Consider the following 13,810-nt stretch of genomic DNA (forward strand, 5'->3'; position numbering starts at 1 on the left):
AAAGTGTGCACAACTCTGGTGTCATTTATTTGTTCGAAAATTTCATTTCCACACCGCCTGAGGAAGGGGAAGCCCCCGAAAGCTTGTGGGATTAAAAATAAAATTGTTGGACTATAACTTGGTGTTGTAAAATTGTTTCCAATTGTCAACCCCAGTCCATCACCGGCATCTCCACATCATTTATTTGTGTGGTATTCAAGGAACAATTGTAAGTTTTGTTATTTTTGATGTCATGAAGCAGGGGTTTCAAAATCCATTGCACAAAAAGCCATCTCTGGCCTGTGCTTGTCATGTGGCAAATGTAGGGTGTATTGTATCTGTGTTTAGGTACCAGCAACTTTTGAAATTCAGCTGTGAGCAACACCCCATGCTTTCCTGCAAGTATACGCCATCTGCTGGATTTTAAATATAGAAAGGGAATGTACATTCACATGAAAGATTTCTAACTGGTGTACAAAACGTTCTGCAGACAGACCAATTGTCTTGCATCCTGCACATAAGAACATAAGAACATAAGAAATAGGAGCAGGAGTAGGCCAATCGGCCCCTCGAGCCTGCTCCGCCATTCAATAAGATCATGGCTGATCTGATCCTAACCTCAAGTCTAAATTCATGGCACACTTTTTATTGTATTCTCCTTCTTGCTCTCCCTTTCTCTCTCTCTCTTCTCTCTCTTGTGCAGCCTTTCCTAAATGGCGGTAGTTTACATAGTAACAGTTTCAGGCAGGAGAAGACCTTTGGCCCATCTAGCTCACCTATCCACAGTATTCCCTTGGTGCATTTCTAATAACCCTGAATCCCAATATTTTCAAGAACCTGTCTAGTTCCTGCTTGAAACCCGTTAAGGTTTCTTGCTTCACCTCCCATGCTGGTAATCAGTTCTGCATACTTATCACCTTGTTAATAAAAGCAAAGTTCCTCCTGCATTTCCTGTTTTCTTTTGTTGTTCTTTTAAATATGACCCTCTTGTGCTTCTGCACACAGCAGAAAAGCTTACTTTGGATCCAATTTGTCCAAACTGTTCATAATTTTAAACACTATTGATACTCTTGAGCATGGGCGAAAACACTATATAACACTTACAGTATAAGCAGATTGTCATTTAATTGCCCCTTTTTAAAAAAAAGTATCTTATTTTCTCCTCTGTTTGTTTAGGTGTTCCTGGACCACATAATCCAGAGGGCAGGCAGGTCTACCAATGATGATCTTGAACTAGCCACTGTGTTAGTCTTGGCATCATCTTACAAACATACTGCAATAGTCAAAGTCCTATTTTGATTATTTATACTGTGAGGCCTTTTTAAAAAAAAACAAATTAGGATAAGAATATTTATGTTTGAATGGGGATTTTAAAAAAAGGTAGAAGTGGGATTGAAGTTTCCAGAGGTAAGTGCAGACAAAGATGATCTGTTACTCTGTGGAACATAATGATTCCTATGCTGCTGAGACCATGGATATATCTGTGGAAAGCTGTTGGCCAGGTTTAATAATAGAGGTTGTAAGGTTAGACAGATCTCTGCAGTTTTGCTTGATTACCTTTGGGGGTCAGGGAGCATTTATGCAGACCTTTTCCTCAAGAGGTTAAATGAGTTGAGTTGAGTCGAGTCCATAATGGGGCAGATCTTACATGATCTGTGGATGGGGTGAACTTGTCTCGTTCCATGTTTTCATGTCTTCTAACAAGTCATTATTATTGTGGACCACGTCTTCTTGATTTTAGCAATTTTTTTTTATAATTGGAAGTGCTTTGCACTTCAGCTGCAATGTGTTTTTGTTGGCCTGTTCTGTGCAAACGGTTTTCCTGCCTGGAAGATCATGATAACAGAAACAAGATGCTTTGGGGAGACATTGAATAGAGAAATAAAAAAAGGAAATTCTAATTCTTGAACGTTAGAAGACATTTTAAGCATTTGGCCTTTACTTAGATTTGTAGAAATATTTGAACCAAGTTCTGATTTATAGCGTAGACCTTTCCGATTTAGGTTTTGCAGGGATTAATAAAACCATTCGTCTGCCTGCCTGGGACCTGTCTGAATTTATTGGTCCTCTCCTGGAACCTGTTTGTCAGATTTATTTTGTTCGATTTGAGATCATACTGTATCAGGTAGGTATAACTTTGTTAGACAGATCAGCCTCTCTGTGTGATTGAAAACAGTAGTAGCTCAGCTGGCGGTATCTGGGATCAGGACAGGTCAGTTTTTTATTACAATGGCCGGTTATCATTTAGTGCCTCATTCTTCCACAGTCCTATCTTAGCATTAGATGGGTTCAAGCATCCAACCATTAGAACCAACAGCTCACTAAGGTGGATCTTGCCTTGTCTCTCCTTGGCCTATATACAGTATAAATGTTTGTGCTCACAAGCAACTAATTTGATCTGGGCTTGTGTCCCTATTAATGACGTACTGTCCTAGGTCTCTGCTTCATTCTAATACCTTTTTGACATGGGATCAAACTGAACTCCGTGCCACTTGCTTCATACCAGGTGTGTTATGGGCTGACACTGAAGCTGGCTGGTGTGAATAGAAGTTGCAGTAAAATCACCTCTAAGACTACTAAAAGTATAGAGAAGGAAAGAAAGACTTACATTTACATAGCACCTTTCACAACCTCAGGACGTCCCAAAGCACTTTACAGCCAATTAAGTGCTTTTTGAAGTGTAGTCAATGTTGTAATGTAGGAAATGGGGCAGCCAATTTGTGCACAGCAAGATCCCACAAACAGCAATGTGATAATGACTAGATAATCTGTTTTAGTGATGTTGGTTGAGGGATAAATGTTGGCCAGGACACCAGCTTCAGATACTGTTAAATTCAGTCACTTAAAAGGCATACATGGTTTACAAAATCAATAACTTAGATTTAAGCCTATGCCCTATCGCCTAATCTGTTGAACCTTTTTATCATCAGCCAAAAAACTGATTCCTTTATCACGCAATTAGCTTTGCATCTGGATAGGAGCATTTATTTGTGGTACTGTTTCATTGCAATGTTTACCCCTTGCACACGGTCTGTTAATCCTTTCATGGTCTTTCTCAGGGTCTAGTCCCTGTCCTGTCAGCTTGAAGAATTCTTGTAATTAGACATTTAATAAACACAAACTCCCACTGTAAATTCAGTGGGTGAACACTGGAATGGCTGCAAACTCTGCAGGGATCTGGTACACCGGGAGTTCCCTTTTTGGCCTTGTGGGGGCAGAGCCTCCATCTCTTATGAGCGGGACTACAACAACAACTTGCATATAATAGTGCCTTTAACATAGGGGCGTGGACCCCCCCACCCTCCCACCATGTCAGTTGTGACTCAGCTTAACGTAGGTGGAGATCTGTCTGGTCTCACCAGGGGTACCTCACTGACAATCGGCAGAAGTGAGACCCACCTGGTGGTCCAGACTGGGATTGGGGCCTGGACCCCTGAAGATGAAAGGGGGATTTTTTTTGTCAATAACGCAAACGTCCTCTTCCTCATTCTCGGGGAGGGTGTGGGAGAACAGGGACCTCCCCCCGGGCTAGCAAGCTTAGGCTAGTGTATCTGGCCTCTTCGGTGTGGGGTATCCCTGATGCACCCCTACATTGCCAAAGGCACACTCGTGTCCCCTTCCTGACCCTTTGGTGGGTGTCAGCGATGGATTTGTCCCAGCACTTACGCCAGGATGGCCCCCCCCACCCCCTGATTTTCTGTCCCTATATCTTTGCGAGTATATACGTTCTTTCTACATTGGAGATTTTGTTCATTTTCTTCATGTAGCTATTAACTGGTGGATTCAGAGACTGCCTTGGAGCCTCAGTGGCTGATATACTTGCTCACTCTGTCAGACTGCTTATGTGATTGAATATGTGATGCACCTCGAGTGACAAAGAAATTAGGAGAAGATTAACTGAACACATACAGCCCATTGAATTCTATTTCTATTTCCTATTAGTTCTGCTATCTGAAATTAAAACGATACATTTTCTAGTGTTTACATCATTTGTTTAAAAATGTAATTTCAGAAGTACTTTCCCTAATATAAATCTATAAGCCACAGAATGGAACTATTTTTTAAATTTCTTTTTCAGTTGAATTTCCTTCTCTTTAAATCCTTCTTTCACCACCCGCCTCCTGCCCCTCCACCTCCTCCCCCACCCCTCCCCCTCCCCCTCCTCCCCCCCGCCCCGGTACCACATGGCATTTGATAGTGGAGGGTGTGGGCAACTTGAGACAGGCTGCTCTGAGACACCCACTGGCCCTCAGTAGGAATCCATGGGTTTTCCCCCAAAATGTTCTTTTTCTTCCCTCTGACTCATTGTGCTGCATGGCTTTACAGAGCAGATCTCTGATGTGTCATCAAAGTTACCAGTCTTCATCTTTCGAGCCTTGGTGGTGTTGGTCAGCAGGCTGTTTGACAAGTAGGGCCACGCCTGATCATGTCCCCCATCCAACTTCATTGCATTGCATATTTTTTTTCCAGCAGAAGTCACTGAATGGTGATCAGGAGCAGGAAGTCTGGTTGTTTTTTGTTTTTAGCCTGAGGATGCTGAGACCGATTGTAGTATCCCCACTGCCACCTCAGCTGAGATCAGCAAACTCAGCAGAAACCAGGGATCTTTTTGTCACCCTGTGCAACTGTTTACAAAAGAAGGTAAAAGAGAAGGAGCTGGTCGAGCAAAAAGGAAACTCAATCAATGTTCTCATTTCTGGACGTGATGAACCAATGAGTAATCAGGAAGGAAGGAGACTGCAAAAATATTCAGGAAATAGAGGATAAAAAAATTCAAGTTTGATTTTAACAAATAAGGGTTCAGAGTTCAGGACTCGCTTTAGAATGTATACAGATTCTTCCAGGAGACAGCCGCAGTTTTGACTCAACGTAGATTTTGTCACTAATGTAGGCATGCTACAGCTTTCAAATGTATTGCTATGTAAACCCAGTAAATTTGACATAAACTAATTCAACTTGATTGAACTGATATGGGTCAATCATGAGATCCCATTTACTCAGTAAACCCTGTCCAACAATTAGCAGCAGCTGAGAACAGGCCAGGTTTTCTCCTTTAAAAGTAATTATTTTTCTATTGGGCTAAACTCGGGGACCCTGTGCTCCTAGTAGGCAGGCTCAAAGGGAGCGTGGATCAGAGATAGCTGACACTAATGCACCAATTCTCTGACCCATGCTTCCCTTGTATGTGTCTCCCCACTGGGAGCGCCACGTCACTCAATTTAAGTCCTAGATATAGCGTTCTAAGAAACACAGGCACCGTTTTATATAAATTACATTTTTACTGTTGTATCATATGGAGTCAGAGTCTGCATTAAGCATGATCTGTATAAAATGATTTTTTAAAAAAACTTATTGTTAATGAATAAACCACGAGATCATTTGGGTTTATGAAGTACGGTTAGTACTAGATTGATTGTTTCTGGGAACTGAGATGTTTCTAGATTAGGGATAAATAAGTGAATAGCCCTTCCTGTGACCTTCTCTCTATTTTTATTTGTAGCGTCGGTAAGCATTATCCTGACTGCTACAATCGACACCCTTCAGCTTGCAATGTCATTTCAGAAAATGTATTCTACTATCATGTAAATAATGAAATATTGCTTCACCACTCATCCAACTCGCTGCGATGTAAGGATGTTGTTTTCTTGCTGTTGGACTTTGCAGTACCGATATTGGGATGCCTTCGTTATTGCTGGGGCATTATAGGGAAATCCTTTGAACACTCAGACAGTTCCTAAGAGGTCCCAGCCTATAACTGGACTGTTTACAGATGGCTGGACTGAATGCTTCAAAAGAAAACTCAAAACAGGATGTTAGAACAGCACTTAGTGGGAAGGGGAGAATATGAAATTAGCAATCTTAGTAGTACAAATAAACACATTATTTTGTTCATCTGCAACACAGTGCTGAGCACCTTTTTTTTTGACTGGAAGTATTTTTTTAAATGAGGGGTATTTAATTTCAACATTGAGGTTTATTAAGGGCTGTGAAAAATTATCTTTTGATGCAATCAGTTGCTTGAAATTTTGCCAGCTCAGAGTCACCAGTACAGTATAACAGAGGTTTCCAAATGGAGGGCCATTGACCCCAAAGAAAAGGAATCCCAGGGTGTAAATGAGGCCATTAGATATCTGTATTTTTCTGTATTTGTTTGCTTACTGGCATGTTGTTTTGCTGCATGTTAATAAAACACATTTTGTGCAATAATAACACTGTTTTCCTTGGGGGAGCTGACGCTGTCATTTGGCAGTTAGGACTGGTGATTGCCACTATAGGGTTTGTTATTAAGTTCAGTTATTAACAAACAGTAAAAGACTTGAGAGCTTCAAAGCATGTGCTGTTTATTGATCAGACATTTAACTAAACTAATGTAGCTATCAATCCTACGAACTCTTCCAGGTCAGAGAGAACAGTCAGGAAATTTTCTATACTTCACTATGGATACAAAGTTACATCAATATTGATGCAGCTCAGAGTGTGCCGGTTTTGCACAGTGAAATCCATGGATGAATAATTAAGGAGTATTAGGGTTATTATCTGCCCAGTATAGTCAATGGGTGGAAAATCTACCCCTATTATCCCAGCTCACTAGTTCCTAGTAACTTAACAATTCTTTACATGTGCACAGAATTTAAAAATTGCTTTCATGCATTATTCCTACCCTTTACCAGTGACTTCTATAATATAAAATCTATTTCATTTTTAATTACCTACATGGAGCTTTATGTGTGCGCATTACAGATCAGTGGTTATTTAAGGCTTTTGACTTTAGAGGGTCAAAATTTAGGGTTTCCTTTAAACTGTGCCCAGTGGGAAATGGGCTTGGCGTTCTGCTAATGTGTGGTACCAAGAATTAAACCCATACTCCTCATTCAAGTAAGCTTTGCTCATCAGATCCATTCTCCAATGGACCACGAGGGAAGAGGTATAGCACAGCATACTGCCAGGAATTAGAGTACCAGAGATCGACACAAGAGGTAGTATCCTGATTAGAGGCTATGTCGGAAGCATTGACTGTGATTTCCCCTTATGGGTGAGTTTTGTTGGCTCAGGAATATGAATAGAAGGACCACCCCTGATGCACAGAAGCACAGATCCTGTCAGCTGCAGCGTAGACAGCGACTGTGGAGAAGTCTCCTGATCTACCTCCCGGTTGACTGAGGCTGCGTGAGAAGTAGCAACAGTGAGTGTCTAACGGGAAATAAAATGAAGCTAAAAACCATAAACTTTTTTTAAAAATGGACTATTTCTAGCTCCTGCAGGGAGCAGATCAGGGCAATTGTCATCGATTGTAGCAGGGGTCCAGACATCATGGCCAAGAAAGCAAAGTGGGGGAAAACAGGTAGAGGTCAAGAGTTTAAACCTAATAGGTACTTCAACAAAAAAGGCAGCTAATGGTTTTGCAGTCTATTAGATTTGAAAATGCTAGAAAGGGGTGTGTACACTATATGACCGTAATTAGATGTACATTAGTTTTTTTTACCTTCATTGAAATGTTGAACCCCTAAAGTTGAAGAAATATGAATACTTAGATCATGAAAATAGAAATTCTTTTAAGCCCCTCAAAAGACGTCTGGTTAATGTTTCAAACTCACATCCTATTTTTTGGTCATTACAAGAGCTGTGTATTTGACTAAAGCTGAAACTTATTTTTAGTAGTTAAGTGCAGAGACCGCTTAAGCCAGCTGAATGGGAAATGCAAAATAGTGGTCTAACAGGCTCTGCAACAGCCAACAATTAATTTATAGATAAATACCGGACATACCTTTTTAAAAGCCCTACTTCAACACAATCACGAGAAAATTAATTTACAAATTTCAAGGCTTCGGGAAACACCGAAATGAAATTAATTGTACAGTGGATTAATTAACACTCTAAGGCCTGAATCATCCAACAGAACAAAAACCTGATTTTCATCATTGAGAATTCTAATGAGATAAGCTTCCCCTGATAGCTTACTGGATAAAGCTACCAACTAGTATAGTAAGTACTAGGTCATACATAACTGGAAGTCCCAGTTTAACTCAACTGTCATGTTAATGCAATGAGTTAATTCAGGTAGGGCAACAAATGGGGTGCGAGAGTGGGCTCAGCACCCCAGGATTACAGAGGTCAGTGTTCTCACTCCTGACAGTTGACCTGTGACTCCTGCTGGGATGTGTTTGTATGTTGACATCAGGTCAGGACAGAATTGAGCTTTGTTGTGTCGCTTTTCACCGTCAAATGGCTCAGAAATGAAAAACGATCACTCATGGCACGTACCACTGCAAAAACCAGTGCCTTCTGAAAAGAATGGAAGAAAAATGTAAAGGAAAAAATACAAAAGAGATAGTTTATATAAAAATAAAGAGAATTCAATTTTGGAAGGACTTTTTTTTAAACCCAAAGGATTACAGCAGTTCTCCACCCAAATCCTAATTTTACCACAAATCCCAACTGAGAATTATGTTATACGACTCAAGTATGTTTTTTGTGTGTGTTTAAATAAGATAATTTTATTTTTTATTTGACCTATTTGTACTAAGAACTAATGTAAATCTGGAGAGCTCTATTCCTCAGTAAATCATGTGATTTGCCTGTCACTTTTCACAAGCATGAGTCACCATTTTAGAAGTGGGAGATGAATGAATTAAATTCAAAGAGATACCATAGTCCAAAACAGCACTGAGTCGTAGAGCTATGGTGAGTTGAGCTCTGCGACTTGCCGTATAGGACCAAGAATGTAAATACTTCTAAAGATCAAAGTTCATTTACTGCACTGTATAGTATGACGATTCAAGATGACACAAGACTGAAGTGGCAGCAGTACATTTTAATAAGTATTTAACATGTATTTTACCTTTACATCAAATCATGATCTTCAACCTTGATTCAGATTTGCAGTACATTCTGTTCGAAGCTGAAATGTCCTCCGTGAGTTTATTTTTTCATTTGTTCTAAGGACTTTTTCGAGATAATGGTCAATTAACTACTGGTGGTTTAAAATTTGTTCCGTGGATGTTGTTTACAATGAGTCTTCACCATAATAATTGTGTTTTAACTGGAAACTTTAATGTAAACATATATGAAGGATGATTTTATTTTTCAGAATGAATGTGAATTTGAATTTACTAAAGGTTGGATTAATATGACACCGATTTATATTAAGCTCTTGCAAACTCTGCAAGTTGCAATACCTTTTACTTTAATGATGGGCGCAGTTGACGTTTTTTTTCATAATGGGGGTGGGAAGCAGCTAATGAAGAAGCCAGTGGCAGCACATTTATTAATGAATACAAAAGTAGCAGTTACCAAAACTAAATAAGGACACCATCCACTATGCAACCCTACTAATGCCAATAAGAGACCATTGGGGTTTCAATGCTGTCACCTTCTGGTTGAGGTGTGTTGATGTTCTATGGATATTACACCTTATACCAATTTTCTCCCCTCCTCTCCTGAAGGTGTTGACTCCTCGCTGCAGTATTTTCTTTTCCCCCTAACCAAGATACCATGGCCAAATGCAGTGCCCCTGCCGCCATCCAGCTGAGATCAGCTAATTCATCACAGACCGTGGATCGAACTGGGCACTTTCCTGGTCTGTATGGCTCAGCTACTCACTGGAGGAATGCACTTAGCCAATCAGGAAGCGTATCATACTTTTTAAGGTCATTTGCACCCTCTAGAAAAACAGTTGTGAAAATCCATAGTATTCGGAGATTAGTGAGCTCTGCTCCTAGTGTATTTTATATACTGTATGCAATTACTGTTGATTTCTCTAGTTATTGGGTTCTAAGAAAGAGTGGACACTTCAGGATTATAGTTCAAATTGTACTGAACAGTTTACCATAGTTTACAATGTTGATGTTAATCTGAATATTGGTTTCCAGTTGCACTGTTAAATTTATTTTAATATTTGTTAAGTTAATTTAAAGCTAAAATTTTTTTTTGGAAATTGCCAGTGCATGATATCAAATTATAACAAAACTGACTTCCCCCTCCCCCGAGGGACCTTGTTGTGACAATCGGACAGAGAATTCCTGTTGTTGGTACCTAAAAAATTGCTTCCATTGAGGCGGAAGTGGGGAAAGGCCTGAGTCTTTTACAGTAGCATGATCCTTACTGGGGGAAATGCAGCACCAAAATACTTAGAGTACTAATTAAACAAGAATACAAACCATGTTCTAGTTTTGTTGCTGAGTCGTGGTTTTGCTGTATTGACGCTAAACCTCCTCAGAATATTTCTGCTGCAGTCTACTATGCTGAATTATATCTGAAAAACCAAGATCCTCAGTTGTTTTTCTTTCATAGCTGAAGTATATTTATTTTAGAAAAAGTCATTAGCACTTAAAATAGCAGAGTGCTGCTACCGTTCCTTACGTGTTATCACTTTGTGGTGTAGTCACTATGCAAACAAAGTGGGACGTCAACACTTCTGCTTCCTCTTACCCTTTTATCTTCATTCTCTAGATACAACTCTGTACGTCAGTACAGGAGAACCACATCATCTCGCACTACTGTGCAGTGGGATGAACTTTACTCAGCAGTAAAATTTTCATGAGCTTTTCAGTTTTGCTAGTCGATATTTCAGAAACCAGTGCAGTTCCAAGCTCAATGCTGTACAATCCCCAGTATTCAGCCATCATTCTGTCTTCGTGGTCATCAAGCCTTTTATTCAGATTGGTTTTGCTGATGGAAAATACATGGATTTGACCGCAATCACAAGTATTGCACAGTCTGTATGGCTGGGGCAGTGGGGGGGGGCAGGGTTGTATCCACTTCTTTGAAACTTCATGGATAGAATCAGAGAATGTTACACCACAGAAATCGGCCATTCAGCCCATCACCCATCAAGTCTACCCTGGTATTTTTCTCCACATCAATCACCTAGTCTGATCCCACACTTCTGTTTGCTCCCCTTATCCTTCAATACTCCTCTTTTCAAGTAATTATCTAATTCAATTTTAAAGTGTTGATGGACTCTGTTTCAACAATGGTTTGCAGCAGAGATTTCCACATTCTCACCACCCTCTGTGTGAAGACATTTTTTTCTAACCTCTTTAATCCTTTTTTGAATTATCTTAAGGGTTTGCCCCCTTGTTACTGCCTCAATGACCAGAGGAAAGAATCTATCGCTGTTTGCCCTATCACAACCCTTCATAATCTTGAAGACAGCCATCAGGTCACTTCTCAACCTTCTCAGTTCCAGTGAAAAAAGCCCTAATTTCTTAAGTCTCTTGATAGCTATACAACCTCTGATCAATGGGAATGTCTGAGTGGATCTTAGCTGCACCATTTTCATTGTTTTTATATCCTTCCTATAATGGGGTACCCAAAACTGTACACAATACTCTGACTGTGCTCCAAGGTCTTGTACAAGTTCAACAATGCCTTCTTGCTTTTGTATTTTATGGCTCTAGATACAGAACCAAGTATTCCATTTGCCTTTTTTATCTACGTGCTACAACATTTAATGACCTGTGTATCTGCACACCATTTAAGGTCTACTTTCTTCCCTCTCCTATCTTTACTTCCAAAATGTATTAGCACTTAAACTAGCAGGGGGCTGCAACAGTTCCTTACATGTTATCACCTTGTGGCACATTGGGCTCTTATCTGCCACCTATCTGCCCATCCTTCTAACCTATCTCTAACCTATCTCTAACCTATCTCTAACCTATCTCTAACCTATCTTAGTGCTATTGCAGTTTTCACAGCCCTCATCATATTTTGCCCAAACCCACCCCCCCCACCCCCATTTTATGATATTAGCAAATTTTGTCATTGTTCCCTTAACTTCCAAGTCCAGATTATTTATGTTTATAGTAAATAACAGCAGCCCTAATACAGACCCCTGTGGAACACCACTCACCACAACTTTCCAGCCTGAGAGACTTCCCTTAACCTGTTTTCTGCCCTTCAACAATTTCTCTATCCATTTGACCACATTCACTTAATACCATGTGCTATTACCTTTGTCATTAATCATTTAAATGGTATCTTATCAATTGCTTTTTGAAAACCCATATAAACCACTTCTGCTGCATTTCCTTTTATTCTCCCTATGGTTTGTTCAAAGAATTCTATTATGTTTATCGAGTACACTCGGTCCGTTAGAATCTGTGCTGACTGGCCCTGATTGTCTCATATTTCTGCAACTGCTTAGTAATTTAGTCCTATACTATAGACTGTAGTGATGTACCAACAACTGAAGCAAGACTAACTGGCCTATAATTACCCACCTTATCTCTGTCACCTTTTTTTTGATGAGAGGTGTCACATTTTCCACCTTCCAATCCTCCAGCATGATTTTCCTTTCCACAGAAATTTGGAAAACCATAGTCTGAGCCTCCACTATTTCTTCCCTAAAATTCCTTGAATGTAAACCATCAAGTCCCTGTGATTTATTTACTTGAAATTAGAATAACTTCTTTAGTACAATCTCTCTTTGCATAATGACCTTCACTGACTGTTCTACACCCACCTCTGATGGTTCGACAATCCGATAACTGGGGAAAAAATACTTCCAGTATTTCTGCCATTCCCTCACTCTCCACTATAAGCTTGCCACCTTAATCTATTAACAGCCCCACCTCCACATTGACTATCCTCTAATGAACCAATAGAAAGCCTTTTCTTTGCTCTTTTTGTTTTCTTTTGCTAATTTTCTCCAATACTCTCACTCAGCCTTTCTAATATCCCTTTTCGTTATATTTGTCCTGGCTTTCATTTTACTACCTGCTCTTGGAGAAGGCATTGATTGCTCTCAGAGGGGAATAATACCCATTCCTTTCACTGTTGTACAGAGTGTTAATTTGAACAGACTTATCTTTGTTAGTTGATGGACTGACCCTTAAAACAGGAATACTCAGGGTGACTGATCAGTTAGTAAACAACAATGGCGGCCAGCAGATGCACCTCATGTCTCCCTGCCTGATATTACTGAAGTGCACCTGCTTTAGTGAAATGTCATCCTGTTGAAATTTGAAAGACTCCTCTCACCAAACATCAACCTTTAAAGTAAGGAATCTGTTTAAAAAAGCATGACGTGGAGCATGAACTCGGAGTACATTACATTGACAGTACTGCCATTTTAAGAATGCTACTAGGAATGCTTCAAGTGTCAGCTGAGGCTCAGTTGTAGCACTCTCACCTCCGTGTCAGAAAGTTGTGGGTTCAAACCCTATTCCATTTGTGGACCTAATCTAAGCTGATACTCCAGTGCAGTACTGAAGGAGTGCTGCACTGTCTGAGGTGTTGTCTTTTGGATGAGATGTTAAACAGAGACCCCATCTGCCCTCTCAGGTGGACACAAAAGATCCCATGGCACTACTTGAAGAGCAGGAGAGTTCTCCCGGTGTCCTGGCCAACATTTATCCCTCAACCAACACCACCAAAACAGTATAATTGGTTATTTATCTCATTGTGGGACCTTCCTGTGTGCAAATTGGCTGCCACGTTTCCTACATTACAACAGTGACCGCACTTCAAAAAAAGTAATTAATTGGCTGTGAAGCACTTTGGAAAGTCCTACGGTCATGAAAGGTGCTGTACAAATGCAAGTTCTTTCGTTCTTCCAATCTAAAAGAGTGCTTTGCGGAAACACATTATGAAAAGCTCGTTGTGCTCATAATGTGTAAGGGGAAGGGATCCCCAAATCCATGACTGGTAGAGCACTCCCAGCCCTCTCCCCCAGCAATTCACTCTTGATCAGAAGATCCAGTCTGACCAGTACAATTGGTCCGTTAGTTTTTGGGAGGCGGTTATGTTAGTAAAGAAGCTAGTTTGGAGGAGGGTGGAGTGACATTGCTTGTTTTGCTCTGCTGGAATTATATTTCCTTTGTTCATGAAG

At 40.2% G+C, this 13,810-nt stretch overlaps 1 protein-coding gene across 7 annotated transcripts in view; it reads left to right on the forward strand.

Annotated features, from left to right (window-relative positions):
- LOC137342642 (tyrosine-protein kinase Fyn-like) overlaps positions 1-13,810 on the forward strand; it is a 235,288-nt gene that overhangs the window by 170,571 nt on the left and 50,907 nt on the right. The window contains exon 1 of one of the 7 annotated variants that reach the window (XM_068006683.1): positions 8,806-8,892. The exons of the other annotated variants lie outside the window; for them this stretch is intronic. The gene's annotated coding sequence lies outside the window, so the exon portion shown is untranslated. Of the gene's footprint in view, positions 1-8,805; positions 8,893-13,810 lie in introns of those variants that run through there. 7 annotated transcript variants of the gene reach the window in all.

The sequence above is a fragment of the Heptranchias perlo genome, chromosome 26 (genome assembly GCF_035084215.1).
Source record: "Heptranchias perlo isolate sHepPer1 chromosome 26, sHepPer1.hap1, whole genome shotgun sequence".
In the NCBI taxonomy this organism is placed as follows: domain Eukaryota; kingdom Metazoa; phylum Chordata; class Chondrichthyes; order Hexanchiformes; family Hexanchidae; genus Heptranchias; species Heptranchias perlo.